Raw genomic sequence first — 18,664 nt, forward strand, 5'->3', positions numbered from 1 at the left:
TAATTAATAGTAGTGAACTGATGTTTGCTGTATATTAATTATGTGCTAAAGAAGGGTCCTCCCTTCTACCATTAATGACTGGGAAAACTTTATATATGAACCCTCATTCAGTCTGCATGTATCACATGGGAAAAAGTGGTAGACGCAGGGAATTAAATCATTGGTTCATTCCGATTCCAAAAAAGCTTTTCCCCATTCTTTGTGGGTGATCACAATTAAGTGCCCTCGAGGGTTGGTATGTGTCTATATGGACAGATTATCTTGCAGCACCAAGATGTTCCCAGGTAGTCTCCTATCCTGGTACTGGTCCGGCCTTCCAATGCTTGGCTTCCAAGTTCGGAAGGATTTGGGCTTATCCAAAGGAGTATGGCCGCAAGATAGTCCTTATGACATCCCTCCACCTATTGGGCTTGTCTTAATAGGATATTGGTAAATGATGTTCCTCATATATGAAGGAGGACTCAATAATTCAGTATTCGGAGCAAGCCAAAAAAAATTTTGGTGGTACTTTCTGTGTGTTTGGGGCAGGTAGTGTTATAACAGATAAGACCAATTTGCTGTCACCGTTTCTCACCTCTGCTTTTCATCCATCATACCATTAGGCATAGGGTGGAGAATGAGAGAGTGAGACACAAGCATAAGGTCTGAAGAAAGAAGATCAGAGCAGTCTGGGTGCTGTGCCTACTTGTAAGATTCTGTTGCAATGCCTTGCAGAACCTATACTTTGGTAGGTCCACAACAGACGACACACTCTGAGAAAATGTGCTAAGGATTGACAGTTTTAGTTAAGGCCGTGAGTCTATAGTGTATCAATATACTATGACATATAACTCTCATTAAACGTTAAGAGCAGCCAATTTTCTGTCACCAAGTGCTGCACAGATTCAAATAACACCTGCATCTGTTTCTGATTGTATCACACAGAAAGATACACTTTTGCAGACAGTCTAAATACCTCCATCTGATAATGTGGTCAAATACTTTGTTTATCAGTAACGACATTCAAACTGGCCATTCATGATCAAATACATCTATTACAAATCACGGCAATTAGAGTGGCCGTTCTTGTGAGTGGCAACTCACAGGTCCATTCTATTGTTGACTAATATGATGTTTTAGTTATACAAAATAATTGTGTCAAACTTGTGTCTGTGTCACTGATCTCTATAGACACTCAGTAATTAGACACATTTATGGTCAGTTATCTAGGCATACAAAGTGAAGACATGTGGGTTTATCCCTCTCAGTATGTATGTCTGTATGTTAAGTATGCTATAAAGTATTTATGACACCCGTCAGCATATGACCACCTCCCGATTTCGGGTGGTGTGTGTGACTTATTAGATAAGAACCATGTATCGTACTGGTATGATACCCTTGTCACCTGGTTGTCTGGTATAGATCTAGCTGGGGTGATGACTTGTCCGCCTCCGTTCTCGCCGCTCAGCCGAGCGGGTTACAGCAAGCAGCCCGTTCACCCGATCACGTGTGCGCACCACGTGATCGGCGCGTCTCCTGACGTACGTTTCGCATAAGCTTGTTCACAGGGTGATTTTCTCGTAGCTATGGCTACCTTGATATAGGGAGCTACGTAAACTAATTGGCTGTACTGAGTGATTGACTCTTGTTGATAGCCAATGAAGGACCTGAGTAAAAACAGTCATTGATCTGATTGGTCCACTCTTAGTCCCTCTCGTATTATTCAGGCATTGCCACAGTTTTTATCAATGAATCAATTATGAGTGGGCTTCGTTTCTTTCTCTTTATATAGTAATTAAGTTATAAGTTAACTAAAGTGTATAGGGAAAGCATTGACAAGAGTAAGATAGGGAAAAATTTTTTATTATATATTGAAAATTAAAATTAATATTAAGCACTAAGGGGATTATAATAAATAACAATTAGAGTGCTTAATTACTGAATTAAGATGAATTGAGAAATATGTTGTGTTTATAGGAAAATATACATTCAATCATTATTTACACCATGATAATAGTTCTTTGCACAGTGCAGTGCATGGTCCATGTAGCCCATATTGCTTGATATATAGGCATTAGGGAGATTATTTGTTAGATTGATACTAACACTGTTACATAATCAAACCATTTCTTCTCACGTGAGGAGAGGCGGGTAGCCCCAATCTGCATAGGCTCCTCGGAATATTCCTCAGAGTCTGAGGTTCCCTTAGGAAAAAAAGGAAACTGCAGTCTCCCTTTCAAGCCTACGCTCTCTCAGCCGTCTATCCACCCGGATGGATAATTGCATGAGCTGATCTAAACTGTCAGGCGAGGGATATTGTACCAGTTGGTCCTTTATCTGGTCAGAAAGGCCCCTTCGGTACTGATTTCTCAGGGCTGGGTCATTCCACTGGGTATCATGAGCCAACCTCCGAAACTCCGTACTATAAACCTCAGCTGGCCGTCGCCCTTGCTTAAGGACCGTAATCTGAGCCTCGGCTGAAGCCATCTTGTCAGGGTCATCATACAAAATGCCCAGTGCCGTAAAAAAAGCATCAACACTTTTAAGCGATGGACAGTCAGGCTGCAACCCATATGCCCAGACCTGTGGGTCTCCTTGTAGCAAGGAAATCACCATGCCCACCCGCTGAATCTCCGACCCAGAAGACTGGGGCCTAAGCCTGAAATATAGGTTACAGCTCTCCTTGAAACAAAAGAACTGCGAGCGATCTCCAGAAAAACGATCCGGGAGATTTACTTTCGGCTCCTTAACCCCTGAACTTGCCGCTGCTGCGTGAGCTCCGCTAGCGGTCTGCGGGGTGTTAATTTTAATGGACATCTCATTAAATTGTCGAGTCAGGACCTGCACCTGATCGACCACCTGTTGCAAAATATTTTGAGGGGTATGCTCCATATTCCCACAAAATTTCAACAGGAGTATGGCTGCTGAATATGTTACGCACACCAGTGCTAACAGGAGTATACCGGTGTATGAACAGAGAGGGATGCGAAGCAAACGAACTCACAGACAGTATAACATAACATACACAGGAGGTGATGGAATAACTAATAAACACAAAGTGAACGGAGAAGCCCAAAGGCTCAGGAACTGGGTGTCTCCCTAGTGTCAGGAATGCTCAGATGGAATAGAGCGGACAATGAAGCGAGATGTAGTGATTTAACATGTGGAGCACCCGAAATGATGTTGCTAAGAGCAACAGGAAAAACCCCAAAGGGTTACCAACGGGTGTGGGAATAAACTCCTTGGTCAGAGATAGAAATACAGACACAAGGAGAGTATCCACAATCCTAACCCCCACTTGCAGGGCACAGGTTTAGCTTACTGCCACTAAACTGACACCTGGACGCCCTGCACAGTGGGGGAGGATTAAGCAAGCAGGTCTGAGAGTACAGCCGCAAACCTGCTGGGTTCACAGAATAGCAAAAGAACCCGAGCAGGTTAAACAACTGACTCCAGTCTTACAGCTAGGTCCGGATTGGCAGAATGAAGTACCGAATCCCAAGGCCTATCTGCAGTAAGCAACAAGTAAATTCAAGGTCACACAGTACTAGCTAACTCTCTGGAACTGACTAACAAACAAAGATTCAGCAGCATTTGCCTAGCCTGAGAGGATGGTTTATATAGCAGGTGCTGTCCACGCCCCACTCAGACCACACAGACTGTGAGCACAAAACCAGCGCCGGATTCCCTGCTGTGCACAGAGCCTGTAACCACTGCACAGTAAAAACCCGGACCTGAGTATCAGCTGCGCTCAGGTTACTTCGCTAACACTTGCCTCCCGGTTGCCATGGCGACGTGGCAGCACAGAGCAGGAGATCCTAACAGTCTCTGAGTTTCTGGAGGACTAAGCGTACATGCTTCCGATGTTCCTCCAGGGAATGGGAGAAGATTAGGATGTCATCTAGATAAACAACTAAGAATCTATCCAAATATTCCCTGAGCACATCGTTCATGAATTCCTGGAAGACTGCCGGGGCATTAGAGAGCCCAAAAGGCATCACCAAATATTCATAATGCCCTGAGTTGGTATTAAAGGCAGTCTTCCATTCATCCCCCTCTCTTATTCGGATTAGATTGTAGGCACCGCGTAGGTCAATCTTAGAAAAAATGGTGGCAGTACGAAGCTGGTCAAACAAAACCTAAATGAGAGGCAGTGGGTACAAGTTTTTAATCGTGATACGGTTCAATTCCCTGAAGTCGATGCAGGGTCGCAACGAACCGTCCTTTTTACCTACGAAGAAGAACCCCGACCCAACTGGGGACTGTGAGGGTCTGATAAATCCCTTAGCCAAGTTCTCCTGAATGTACTTTGCCATAGCCTGAGTCTCAGGACGTGACAGGGAGTACAACCTGCTCTTGGGAAGCTTAGCATCCGGCAACAAATCAATGGCACAGTCATAGGGGCGATGGGGAGGTAGTACCTCCGCAACTTTTTTGGAGAACACATCCGCAAAATCTGCATAACATCCTGGCATTCCTGGCAAACTTAGCTGCGAGAGCCTGACTGGAAGGCTCAAGCAACTCCTGAAACAATCACTACCCCAACTAAGAATCTCCCCAGAGACCCAGTCAAATTGAGGGTTATGGGCCCTTAACCAGGGTAACCCCAAAACCAATGGGGCAAAAGAACAGACTGTCACATAGAAAGACAATTTTTCAGAGTGTGTGGCTCCAATAAACAAAGGAATTTGGCTGGTGCAGGAGGTAATTTTACCCTGGGACAATGGTTCCCCGTTTAACCCACAGATCTCAATCTCTGATGCCAAAGGTACTGAGGGAACAGAGTGTTCCGGGGCGAATTGACGGTCCATGAAAATCCCATCGGCTCCACTGTCAACATAGGCCTCAGTCTTGACAGTTTGGCCGAGGATCTCCAAAGTCACCGGAATGAGAAAAGTCTTTTTGAGAAATTCTGACTTCTGGCCTGACAGGATATTTCCCATCACCCTCAGGCCCTGAAGTTTTCCGGCTTTTCTGGGCATGATACTACAACATGACCTTTATTCCCACAGTACAAACACAAACCCTGCTGTCTCCTCCGCGTCTTCTCACGCGAGGAGAGGCGGGTAGCCCCAATCTGCATAGGCTCCTCGGAATATTCCTCAGAGTCTGAGGTTCCCTTAGGAAAAAAGGAAACTGCAGTCTCCCTTTCAAGCCTACGCTCTCTCAGCCGTCTATCCACCCGGATGGTTAACTGCATGAGCTGATCTAAGCTATCAGGCGAGGGATATTGTACCAGTTGGTCCTTTATCTGGTCAGAAAGGCCCCTTTGGTACTGGTTTCTCAGGGCTGAGTCATTCCACTGGGTATCATGAGCCAACCTCCGAAACTCCGTACTATAAACCTCAGCTGGCCGTCGCCCTTGCTTAAGGACCGTAATCTGAGCCTCGGCTGAAGCCATCTTGTCAGGGTCATCATACAAAATGCCCAGTGCCGTAAAAAAAAAGCATCAACACTTTTAAGCGATGGACAGTCAGGCTGCAACCCATATACCCAGACCTGTGGGTCTCCTTGTAGCAAGGAAATCACCATGCCCACCCGCTGAATCTCCGACCCAGAAGACTGGGGCCTAAGCCTGAAATATAGCTTACAGCTCTCCTTGAAACAAAAGAACTGCGAGCGATCTCCAGAAAAACGATCCGGGAGATTTACTTTCGGCCCCTTAACCCCTGAATTTGCCGCTGCTGCTGCGGGAGCTCCGCTAGCGGTCTGCGGGTTGTTAATTTTAATGGACATCTCATTAAATTGTCGAGTCAGGACCTGCACCTGATCGACCACCTGTTGCAAAATATTTTGAGGGGTATGCTCCATATTCCCACAAAATTTCAACAGGAGTATGGCTGCTGAATATGTTACGCACACCAGTGCTAACAGGAGTATACCGGTGTATGAACAGAGAGGGATGCGAAGCAAATGAACTCACAGACAGTATAACATAACATACACAGGAGGTGATGGAATAACTAATAAACACAAAGTGAACGGAGAAGCCCAAAGGCTCAGGAACTGGGTGTCTCCCTAGTGTCAGGAATGCTCAGATGGAATAGAGCGGACAATGAAGCGAGATGTAGTGATTTAACATGTGGAGCACCCGAAATGATGTTGCTAAGAGCAACAGGAAAAACCCCAAAGGGTTACCAACGGGTGTGGGAATAAACTCCTTGGTCAGAGATAGAAATACAGACACAAGGAGAGTATCCACAATCCTAACCCCCACTTGCAGGGCACAGGTTCAGCTTACTGCCAATAAACTGACACCTGGACGCCCTGCACAGTGAGGGAGGATTAAGCAAGCAGGTCTGAGAGTACAGCCGCAAACCTGCTGGGTTCACAGAATAGCAAAAGAACCCGAGCAGGTTAAACAACTGACTCCAGTCTTACAGCTAGGTCCGGATTGGCAGAATGAAGTACCGAATCCCAAGGCCTATCTGCAGTAAGCAACAAGTAAATTCAAGGTCACACAGTACTAGCTAACTCTCTGGAACTGACTAACAAACAAAGATTCAGCAGCATTTGCCTAGCCTGAGAGGATGGTTTATATAGCAGGTGCTGTCCACGCCCCACTCAGACCTCACAGACTGTGAGCACAAAACCAGCGCCGGATTCCCTGCCGTGCACAGAGCCTGAAACCACTGCACAGTAAAAACCCGGACCTGAGTATCAGCTGCGCTCAGGTTACTTCGCTAACACTTGCCTCCCGGTTGCCATGGCGACGTGGCAGCACAGAGCAGGAGATCCTAACAGTCTCTGAGTTTCTGGAGGACTAAGCGTACATGCTTCCGATGTTCCTCCAGGGAATGGGAGAAGATTAGGATGTCATCTAGATAAACAACTAAGAATCTATCCAAATATTCCCTGAGCACATCGTTCATGAATTCCTGGAAGACTGCTGGGGCATTAGAGAGCCCAAAAGGCATCACCAAATATTCATAATGCCCTGAGTGGGTATTAAAGGCAGTCTTCCATTCATCCCCCTCACTTATTCGGATTAGATTGTAGGCACCGCGTAGGTCAATCTTAGAAAAAATGGTGGCAGTACGAAGCTGGTCAAACAAAACCGAAATGAGAGGCAGTGGGTACGAGTTTTTAATCGTGATACGGTTCAATTCCCTGAAGTCGATGCAGGGTCGCAACGAACCGTCCTTTTTACCCACGAAGAAGAACCCCGAGTATCAGCTGCGCTCAGGTTACTTCGCTAACACTTGCCTCCTGGTTGCCATGGCGACGTGGCAGCACAGAGCAGGAGATCCTAACAGGTTGACCTGCATGGGTTCTTCAGTAGACGATGAGGATGGTCTAGGAATGGGACAGGCCTGAGATTTGGGTTGCTCGAACCTTGTTCTCTCAAGTCAGCGCTCCTTGTATCTTAGATTATTCTTGTTACATAAAGAAATAAGCTGATCGAGCTTAACTGGCACATCCTGAGTGACCAGGTCATCTATAATTTTGTCTGAGAGACCGTTCCAAAAGGCGGCAATGAGAGCCTCTTCATTTCAGCCCACTTCGGAAGACAGAGTACGGAATTGGATCATGTACTGGGTGATGGAATGGGTTCCCTGATGCAGATGCAGAATCTCCAAAAGAGGCAGAGGTGGTCCGGCCTGGCTCGTCAAAGATTTTATGAAAAGTTGCCACGAATTCCAAGCAATTAGAGAGTATGGGATCAGCTCTCTCCCATAAGGGTGAATCCCAATCCAGAGCTGGTCCGGCCAGAAGTGAAATGATGTATGCGATTTTGGTCCGATCAGATGGAAAGTTAGCTGACTGAAGCTCAAAGAGGATCTCGCATTGATTGAGGAATCCTTGGCATTGCTTTGGACTACTGTCAAATTTACTGGGTGGCGGTAGTTGTAAACGAGGAACTGGAATCGACACTAGAGGATTAGATGCTGGTGGATTGGAAGCTGGAACTGGAGTCTGAGATGTGGAAATGGCTGTGTGGAGAGAATCCAAACAAGTGGATATATACTGCATGAACTGTACAATCTGTGCCTGCATGGCCTCCTGTTTATTTAGATGAGACAGAATATCCACAGAGGCATCGCCCCCGGTAGCCTGCTCACTTGCCGGATCCATTGGGCCAGTGCTTACTGTCATGCTCGGTGTAAGTTGGGGTTCCGACGACCGAGTTTTGGCTGAAGAGACAGCTACCTGTGAGGAGAGTAAACGAGGTGGCTGAATTTAATTCCTCCTCATGGGGTGGAAGCCAAACTAAGTGTTAACGTTGGCCGGAGGGTGTAAAGAAAAGGAGGACTTCGTAGGAAGATAACTGTAGTTTTAATGAATACTCAGGCTGTACACGAATATTGAAGCAATTGAAGAAACTGGCAGAATTAGAGTCTATGGTTAAATGACTTGAAGAGTGAAGCTGAAGAACTCCAGTAAAGAAGAACTGAAGACTGTGTTTTATGATTAAAAGACGAGGCTGAAGAACTTGTACTTTGAAGAAATGAAGACTGTGGTTTGTAATTGAAATATGAGGCTGAAGAACTTGGACTTTGAAGAAATGAGGACTGTGGTTTGTGATTGAAAGACGAGTCTGAAGAACTTGGACTTTGAAGAAATGAAGACTGTGGTTTGTGATTGAAAGATGAGGCTGAAGAACTTTGACTTTGAAGAAATTAAGACAACGGCTCCTCTACGACATGGGACACCGCGAGCGCTTCCACGAGTGGCAACGGACTTAGACAGCAGGACTGCAGCAGCGTTTAGGTAATCCTTGGATGAGAGCAACCAGGACCAGGGAACCAGAAGTACCCTGGGAGCACAGAGCTGGAGAACCTTTCACAAGGAGGTAACATGAAGCACTGGCACTCTCCCTCTGAGCCAGCCCCCTTTTGTAAGGGGATAACAAGCAGGTTTGGCTGGACACAGATTGGAAACTTCATTGGTAATAATCTGGTCTCCAACATGGCTGGGGGGCACAGGAGACATACTTAGCTGTTAGCACACAGATTAGCCAGCTTCTGTCTCTGACACACTATACTGTGTCACCACTAGAGGACCTTATCCGGCTCTCCAGACCCTCAGCCCCCGGCCCTTGGCAGCTGCACATCAATCCAGAAGGACCCACCAACAGCAGCTCCCTGCCGCCACAGCTGCGCCAACCAGCGGGATGGTAACCAGCGAGAGCACCCACCAAAGGTAAGGCTCCGGAGCCTGATAGTCATCATGCGACCAAATTCTGAGCACATAGTGTGGTGCAAGGCCCGGCCCTGGGGGGCAAGCTTATGAGGCAATTCTTGAACAATGTGATTTTGATGGACAGCAACCGTTCACAGTGGCACAAACGATTGCTAAAGTGACACGTGGGAGAGTACCTATCCGGATATTAAAGCCACATAGCTATTTAGTCCAATTGTTTCGACACTGCCCTGTGTCTAGAGTCATTGTGGTTGACTTTCAAGACATCTTGGGTGAGGCTCTACCCAAGATTACCAAGGAAGCGGTGGCTGGCCAGACAAGTATGACCACTGGTGAAACTCCATGGTGGAGTGATGTACAGATCGACGGTCCAGACACTTCAGAGAGTCAGCGTGAGGGCGCACTTCATGTTGTGCACAGGAATGCTGAAGCCTTAAATCAGCACCAGTCTCGGCAAGGCTGAGGGACTCCAGCATCACATTCCTACTGGAACAAACCCACCAGTTAAGGAAAGACACAGGCCTCTACCACCAGCCATCTACCAGCTGGTGAGAAATATGATACATGAGATGAAGGAAGCTGGTGTGATACGTGAAAGCTATAGTCCATGGGCAGCACCGTTAGTGATTGTGAGGAAGAAGGATGGAAGCCTCAGATTCTGCCTCGACTATCGAAAACCGAATGCGGTGATGCACAAAGATTCTTATCCACTGCCCTGGATAGCGGAATCATTGACACCTCTAAAGACAGCTCAGTACTTCTCCACTCTTGATCTAATGAGCGGATACTGGCAAATCCCAATGGCCTCAGAAGACATGGAAAATACTGCATTCACGACCGCCATGGGTTTGTTCGAGTTTGACCGCATGCCATTCGGGTCTGCAATGCTTTTGCCACCTTCCAACCAGTTATGGAGCACTGTTTTGGGCACAGGATCTTCGAGATGGTTCTGTTGTACCTTGATGATGTCATCATATTCTCGAAGTCCTACGATGAGCACTTGAAACATCTGGAGGAAGTCTTCATCCAATTGACCAAATGTGGTCTAAAGTTAAAACTATCTAAGTTCCATCTTCTGAAACTGAGTGTGCAACATCTGGGCCACATAGTTAGCACTGAAGGGGTGAAGCCTGACCCCGAGAAGATACAGGTGGTGCAGGACTGGCCTGTACCCCGTACAGTGAAAGACATCCGCAGCTACCTTGGCTTTGTTGGGTATTACCGACGCATTATTCAGCATTTCGCCAATGTGGCGGCACCACTTCATGAACTACTATGTGGCACGTCTGGTCAAGAGAGGTGTAGCACTGCCCTGGTCGCATGGGCATAGGAGTAACAGAATGCCTTTGAATGTTTGAAGTCGTCACTAATGGAATCCCCACTCCTTGCATATCCGGACTATGAAAAACCTTTCCAGGTATATATGCCAGCCACCAGAGATTGGGAGCCTGCCGAGAGAGGGTCATAGCATACGCCAGTAGAGGTCTAAGGAAGACTGAAAGGAACAACAAAAATTACAGCACCTTTAAGCTGGAACTCCTTGCTCTCATCTTGGCCGTCACTGAAAAGTTTAACAATTATCTAACAGCCACACCCTTCGTGATCATCACGGACAATAATCCATTGGCGCTTTTGTCCTCCATCCATCTTGGAGCACAAGAGCAGCGATGGATGGCACATCTTGCCAACTTCAGATATACAGTGTCTTTCCTGAGTGGCAAGCCCAATGGAAATGCAGATGCCTTGTCTCGCCTCCCAACCATTGATGTCGCAGAGGAAGAAAAGGATTGATCTGAAGATATCAAGAGCCCTGTGTTCAAGCCTCCCAGGAAAAGAAAGCTGGTAGTTACAGATGTAGCCACCTTTATCTTGACTGGCTGAGGCGTTTGTCCCGATCGAGCATACGTAGCGTAGGGAGGCGCGCCTAGTCACAGAGAGGCGTACCTAATCGCACGGTGGCAGACAGAGCATTTGGCGTTACCTTTACGTGTAATACCTGCGATCAGCCACCAGATGTCGCTTTTTACAATCACCACTGAGCATGCGTGTGGTCTCCCGTAAAATACAATACTGAAATATATAATAAGGACTACTTTACTAAGGCGTCTCATTACGCTGCATACAGTAAATACTCATTACGCTGCATTATTTAATACAGTATATACAATACAGACACAGATAGTACAGCATACAGTATATGATCCATCTACAGTACTTTATGAATATGTGAGCGTCCAAGTCCCGCAGACAAAACAACAGAAAACCAGTAGTGTACACTGTCGCAAATGGACGTGTTAGAAGTTCACTATTGCCTCTTGAGATTAGGAATCTTGTACAGTATGTTAGCGTCCTAATCCCGTAGTCATTACAGCATAATCAAAACCAATGGATTTATTCATCTGTCTGTGGCGAAGTGGTGAAGTGTTCCGCTTCCTATACTCAGAGTCCTGAGTTCGATTCCTAAAGTACAAATGCATGTTAGTTTTTTCCAGACACTTTATTTTTTTTTTTATTCACATAAACCAGGGCAAAGCTGCATGAGCGGTTCTACTGTTAAGGTTCTATGCACCGTACAGTACACATACAATTCTGTAGCTGGGCAGACTCAATAGAAATAGCTACCACCTATGACTCCTTGCCCCACAGAGGCCCTAGGCTACGGAGCAAGTAACAGTCCAGATTTTACAGGCTATGGGGCAATGCTGAAGGAGCGTCACAATCCCCTAGCTAAAATACACAGGGGCGATAGGGATAAGCTAGGTCTGCACATTACGGTACACCGGACTCAATCGCATAGCACACTGGCAAAATGACCATTACCCCTGAACCCCCACCTCGTGGCAGGCAGCGACGGCTATGGGGCAATGCTGAAGGAGCGTCACAATCCCCTAGCCAAAATACACAGGGGCGATAGAGATAAGCGAGGTCTATGCACATTACGTTGCACCGGGCTCGATCGCATAGCAAACTGACAAAACACAAGTTTTACATAAAGCAGGGCAAAGCTGCAGGAGAGTTTCTACTGTAAAGGTTCTATGCACCGTACGGTACACATACAATTCTATAGCAGGTCAGACTCAATTGATATGGCTACCGCCTGTGACTCCTAGCTCCTAGGAGGCACTCAGCTATGGAGCAAATAACAGCACAGATTTTGCAGGCTACGGGGCAATGCTTAAGGAGCGTCACAATCCCCTAGCCAAAATACACAGGGGTGATAGAGATAAGTGAGGTCTATGCACATTACGTTACACCGGGCTCGATCGCATGGCAAACTGACAAAACACAAGTTTTACATAAAGCAGGGCAAAGCTGCAGGAGAGTTTCTACTGTCAAGGTTCTATGCACTTTACGGTACACATACAATTCTATAGCAGGGCAAACTCAATTGAAATGGCTACCGCCTGTGACTCCTAGCTCCATGGAGGCACTCGGCTATGGAGCAAGTAGCAGCACAGATTTGAAGCAATGCTGAAGGAGCGTCAGAATCCCCTAGCTAAAATACACAGGGGTGATAGGGATAAGCGAGGTCAATGCACATAACGATACACCGCAAAGTACCCCATGGTTTTGATTATGCCTTTTCTTTGAACACAGTATTTTCCACTGCCTCGCCCTACCCCCATCCCACTTTTCCCTTCCCCCCTGGGAGCCTGCAAAGTACATGCAGTAGACAGGGAGGGAGTTCTGATCAGGTTACAAGACATGTGCAACAGTATACTACTGTATGTAGGAAAATCCTCCACCTACTCTGATTTATGTGAAACCTGTGTGCACCCTTTCATTGAATGTATAACAAAGAAAAAATAATAATAAAGTGAATGTCAAGGGAACATAAAAAAAAAAGGTTGGCACTTTGGGACTCTCAACGTGGGAGGTGGGAGCCTTCATCGCTAGGTTGGTATGGAAGGGGAGACAGTTAGCTACCGGAGGGTATTAACCCCAAGTTTCTGTGACCCCCACAAGGCTCATGGCAAGCGTCGGAACCCATGGTGGGTCTGAATTAACGGGCCCATTATAGTCTATGGGAAAATGGGTCCACTTTGCATACTGATATATCTGGTTCTGGGTGTCCCAGAGACTCAGGACTGGTACCATACAAAAGAGGAGACTCTTGGCTTTCGGGGCAGACCAACCACTAGTTTATGTGACACTGGAAAAGGAAACGGGAAGCAACCGTGTTTTGGGTCCCCTCCAGTTGTCCGCCTAGCTTGCACAGGATGCAGGGTTTCTGGCTAGATAGGAAATACTGTACAGAAATGCTAAGCATGGTAATTTGACATCCAGGAACATAGGGAGGAGTTTTTATCTCTCTCCATTATACAAATTACACTTGCCACTGTACGTTACAAGCTGTTCGTGCTAATTAGTACACTAGTAGAACGGGATGCGGTCAAGATGCCGCCGGACGGAATCCCGGCGGTCGAAATACCGACGCCGGAATCCCGACCACCACAATCCCGACAAATTCTCCCTCTGTGGGTGTCCACGACACCCATAGAGGGAGAATATAATAGTGTGCCGAGCGTAGCGAGGCACCGTGCCCGCAGCGTGGCGAGCGAAGCGAGCCCGCAAGGGGCTGTGTTCCGCTCACCACCCCTGTCGGGATTGTGTGGTGGGGATTCCGGCGTCGGTATTTCGACCGCCGGGATTCCGACCGGCGGCATTTAGTACTGATCCCAGTAGAACATACTGTACAGAGATACTAAGGACAGTGATTTGGCATCCACGAACTTAGGGAGGAGCTTTAATCTCTCTCCATTGTAATCTTTATAAGTATAATGGAGAGAGATAAAAGCTCCTCCCTAAGTTCCTGGGTGCCAAATTACAGTCTTTAGTATCTCTGTATTCTATGTTCTACTAGTGTACTAATTAGCATGAACAGCTTGTAACGTACAGTGGCAAGTTTAATATTTCTATGTATAATGGAGAGAGATAAAAGCTCCTCTGAAAGTTCCTAGATGCCAAATCACCGTCCTTAGTATCTCTGTACAGTATGTTCTACTAGTGTACTAATTAGCACAAACGGCTATTAACGGAATGCCAAATCACCATGCTTAGTATCTCTGTGCAGTATGTCCTATTAGGGTACTAATTAGCATGAACAGCTTGTAACGTACATGGCAGGTTTAATATTTCTATGTATAATGGAGAGAGATAAAAGCTCCTCAGTAAGTTCCTGGATGCCAAATCACCGTACTTAGTATCTCTGTACAGTATGTTCTATTAGGGTACTAATTAGCTGTTCGTGCTAACTAGTACCCTAATAGAAAATACTATACAGAGATACTAAAGACGGTGATTTGGCAACCAGGAATTTACGGAGGAGAAAGATCAAACCTGCCACTGTATGTTACAAGCTGCTCGTGCTAATTAGTACACTAGAAGAACATGCTGTACAGAGATACTACGGACAGTGATTTGGCATCCACGAACTTAGGGAGGAGCTTTTATCTCTCTCCATTATACTTAGAAAGATTACAGTGGAGAGAGATAAAAGCTCCTCCCTAAGTTCCTGGATGCCAAATCACTGTACTTAGTATCTATGTACAGTATGTTCTACTAGTGTACTAATTAGCACGAACAGCATGTAACACACAGTGGCAATATTAATCTTTCTATGTATAATATTGAGAGATAAAAGCTTCTCCCTAAGTTCCTGGTTGCCAAATCACCAAACTTAGTATCTCTGCATAGTATTTTCTATTAGGGTACTAATTAGCACAAACAGCTAATTAGTACCCTAATAGAACATACTGTACAGAGATACTAAGTACGGTGATTTGGCATCCAGGAACTTACTGAGGAGCTTTTATCTCTCTCCATTATACATAGAAAGATTAAACTTGCAACTGTACGTTACAAGCTGTTTGTGCTAATTAATACACTAGTAGAACATACTGTACAGAGATACTAAGGGTGGTGATTTGGCATCTAGGAACTTACTGAGGAGCTTTTATCTCTCTCCATTATACATAGAAAGATTAAACTTGCCACTCTATGTTACAAGCTGTTTGTGCTAATTAGTACACTAGTAAAACATACTGTACAGAGATACTAAGGACGGTGATTTGGCATCCAGGAACTTACTGAGGAGCTTTTATCTCTCTCCATTATACATAGAAAGATTAAACTTGCAACTGTACGTTACAAGCTGTTTGTGCTAATTAATACACTAGTAGAACATACTGTACAGAGATACTAAGGATGGTGATTTGGCATCTAGGAACTTACTGAGGAGCTTTTATCTCTCTCCATTATACATAGAAAGATTAAACTTGCCACTCTACGTTACAAGCTGTTTGTGCTAATTAGTACACTAGTAGAACATAGAGTACAGAGATACTAAGGACAGTAATTTGGCATCCAGGAATTTAGGGAGGAGCTTTTATCTCTCTCCATTATACTTAGATAGTTTACAATGGAGAGATTAAAGCTCCTCCCTTAGTTCGTGGATGCCAAATCACTGTACTTAGTATCTCTGTACAGTATGTTCTACTAGTGTACTAATTAGCACGAACAGCTTGTAACGTACAGTGGCAATTTTAATCTTTCTATGTATAATATAGAGAGATAAAAGCTCCTCCCTAAGTTCCTGGTTGCCAAATCACTATCCTTAGTATCTTTGCATAGTATTTTCTATTAGGGTACTAATTAGCACAAACAGCTTGTAACGTACAGTGGCAATTTTAATCTTACTATGTATAATATAGAGAGATAAAAGCTCCTCCCTATGTTCCTGGTTGCCAAATCACCATCCTTAGTATCTCTGCATAGTATTTTCTATTAGGGTACTAATTAGCACAAACAGCTAATTGGTACCCTAATAGAACATACTGTACAGAGATACTAAGTATGGTGATTTTGTATCCAGGAACTTATTGAGGAGCTTTTATCTCTCTCCATTATACATAGAAAGATTAAACTTGCCGCTGTACGTTACAAGCTGTTCGTGCTAATTAGTACCCTAATAGAACATACTGTACAGAGATACGAAGTATGGTGATTTGGCATCCAGTTAAAAGCTGTTCGTGCTAATTAGTATACTAGTAGAACATACTGTACAGAGATACTAAGAATGGTGATTTGGCATCTGGGAACTTCCAGAGGAGCTTTTATCTCTCTCCATTTTACATAGAAAGATTAAACTTGCCACTGTACTTTATAAGCTGTCCGTGCTAATTAGTACCCTAATAGAAAATACTATACAGAGATACTAAAGACGGTAATTTGGCACCCAGGAATTTAGGGAGGAGCTTTTATCTCTCTCCATTATACTTAGAAATATTACAATGGAGAGAGATAAAAGCTCCTCCCTAAGTTCGTGGATGCCAAATCACTGTCCTTAGTATCTGTGTACAGTATGTTCTACTAGTGTACTAATTAGCACAAACAGCTTGTAACGTACAGTGGCAAGTATAATTTTTCTAAGAATAATGGAGTGAGATAAAAACTCCTCCCTATGTTCCTGGATGTCAAATTACCATGCTTAGCATTTCTGTACAGTATTTCCTATCTAGCCAGAAACCCTGTATCCTGTGCAAGCTAGGCGGACAACTGGAGGGGACCCGAAACACGGTTGCTTCCCGTTTCCCTTCCCAGTGTCACATAAACTAGTGGTTGGTCTGCCCTGAAAGCCAAGAGTCTCCTCTTTTGTATTGTACAAGTCCTGAGTCCCTGGTACACCCAGAACTAGAGGTATCAGTACGCAAAGTGGACCCATTTTCCCATAGACTATAATGGGACCGTTAATTCAGACCCACCATAGGTTCCGACGCTTGCCATGAGCCGTGTGGGGGTCACAGAAACTTGGGGTTGGTACCCTCCGGTAGCTAACTGTCTCCCCTTCCATACCAACCTAGTTATGAAGGCTCCCACCTCCCATGCTGAGAGTCACAAAGTGCCAACCTTTTTTTTTCTATGTTCCCGTGACATTCACTTTATTATTTTTTTTCTTTGTTGTACATTCAATGAAAGGGTGCACACAGGTTTCACATAAATCAAAGTAAATCTGCAGCAGCGATTCATTCCGCTATATACAAATACACAGCGGTAATGAGTATAAATTAGTGTATTCCAACGCAACTAACTGAGCAACACAGTACTGTAGATCGTCAGCATTTGTGTATTGTACCTGACCTGAACTCCCTCCCTGTCCACTGAATGACCTGTGCAGGCTCCCAGGGGAGAAGGGCGATGGGGGTAGGGAGAGGCGGTGGAAAACACTGTGCTTTTGAAATACAAGTATTAACGTCCGAGTCCCCTAAGGCATAAACCAACACCAATGGGAGGGAAGTGCCAACCTTTTTTTTTATGTGTTCCTGTAACATTCCCTTTATTATTATTATTTTTCTTTGTTATACATTCAATGGACGGGTGCACACAGGTTTCACATAAATCAGAGTGGGCGGTGGATTTTCCTACATACAGTAGTATACTGTTGCACATGTCTTGTAACCTGATCGGAACTCCCTCCCTGTCTACTGTATGTACTTTGCAGGCTCCCAGGGGGGGAAGGGGAAAGTGGGATGGGGGTAGGGTGAGGCAGTGGAAAATACCGTGTTCAAAGAAAAGGCATAATCAAAACCATGGGGAACTTTGCGGTGTATCGTTATGCGCAAAGACCTCACTTATCCCTATCACCCCTGTGTATTTTAGCTAGGGGATTCTGACGCTCCTTCAGCATTGCCCCGTGACCTACCAAATCTGTGCTGTTACTTGCTCCATAGCCGAGGGCCTCCATTGGGCGAGGAGTCACAGGCGGTAGCCATTTCAATTGCTACAGAATTGTACGTATACCATATGGTGCATAGACCCTAAATAGTACAACTGCTCCTGCAGCTTTGCCCTAGTTTATGTGAATAACTCCCTCCCTGTCTACTGCATGACCTGTGCATGATCCCAGGGGGGAAGGGCGATGGGCAAGCGGGAGGCGGTGGAAAATACTGTGCTTTTGAAATGCAAGTACTGTATGAGTCTGAGTCCCCAGTAGCCTCCTGCTAGCCCATCGCCCTTCCCCCCTGGGAGCCTGCACAGATCATGCAGTGGACAGGGAGGGAATTCAGGTCCTGTGCAATACACAAACGCCGAAGATCTACTGTACTGTTTTGCTCACTCAGAATACACTCATTTCTACTCATTACCGCTGTGTAGATGCATTTAGCGTAAAGAATCGCTCCTGCAGATCTACTCTGATTTATATGAAACTTGTGTGCATCCTTCCATTGGATGTATTAGAGAGAAAAAAATTTTTTTAACGTGAATGTCACGGGAACACATAAAAAAAAAAAGGTTGACGCTTCCTTCCCATTGGTGTTGGTTTATGCCGTAGGGGACTCGGACGCTCATATAATTGCATTTCAAAGGCACGGTATTTTCCATCGTCTCCCCCTACCTCCATTGCCCTTCCCCCCTGGGAGCTTGCACAGATCATGCAGTAGACAGGGAGGGAATTCAGGTCCTGTGCAATACACAAACGCCGAAGATCTACTGTACTGTTTTGCTCAATTTGTTGCGTCAGAATACACTCATTTCTACTCAT

General features: G+C 45.4%; 1 pseudogene; it reads right to left on the reverse strand.

Annotated features, from left to right (window-relative positions):
* Window positions 1-258: 258 nt before the first annotated feature.
* LOC134939046 (5S ribosomal RNA) lies at window positions 259-378 on the reverse strand (annotated as a pseudogene).
* Between the last annotated feature and the right edge of the window lie 18,286 nt (window positions 379-18,664).

This window comes from Pseudophryne corroboree, chromosome 1, assembly GCF_028390025.1.
Source record: "Pseudophryne corroboree isolate aPseCor3 chromosome 1, aPseCor3.hap2, whole genome shotgun sequence".
In the NCBI taxonomy this organism is placed as follows: Eukaryota; Metazoa; Chordata; class Amphibia; order Anura; family Myobatrachidae; genus Pseudophryne; species Pseudophryne corroboree.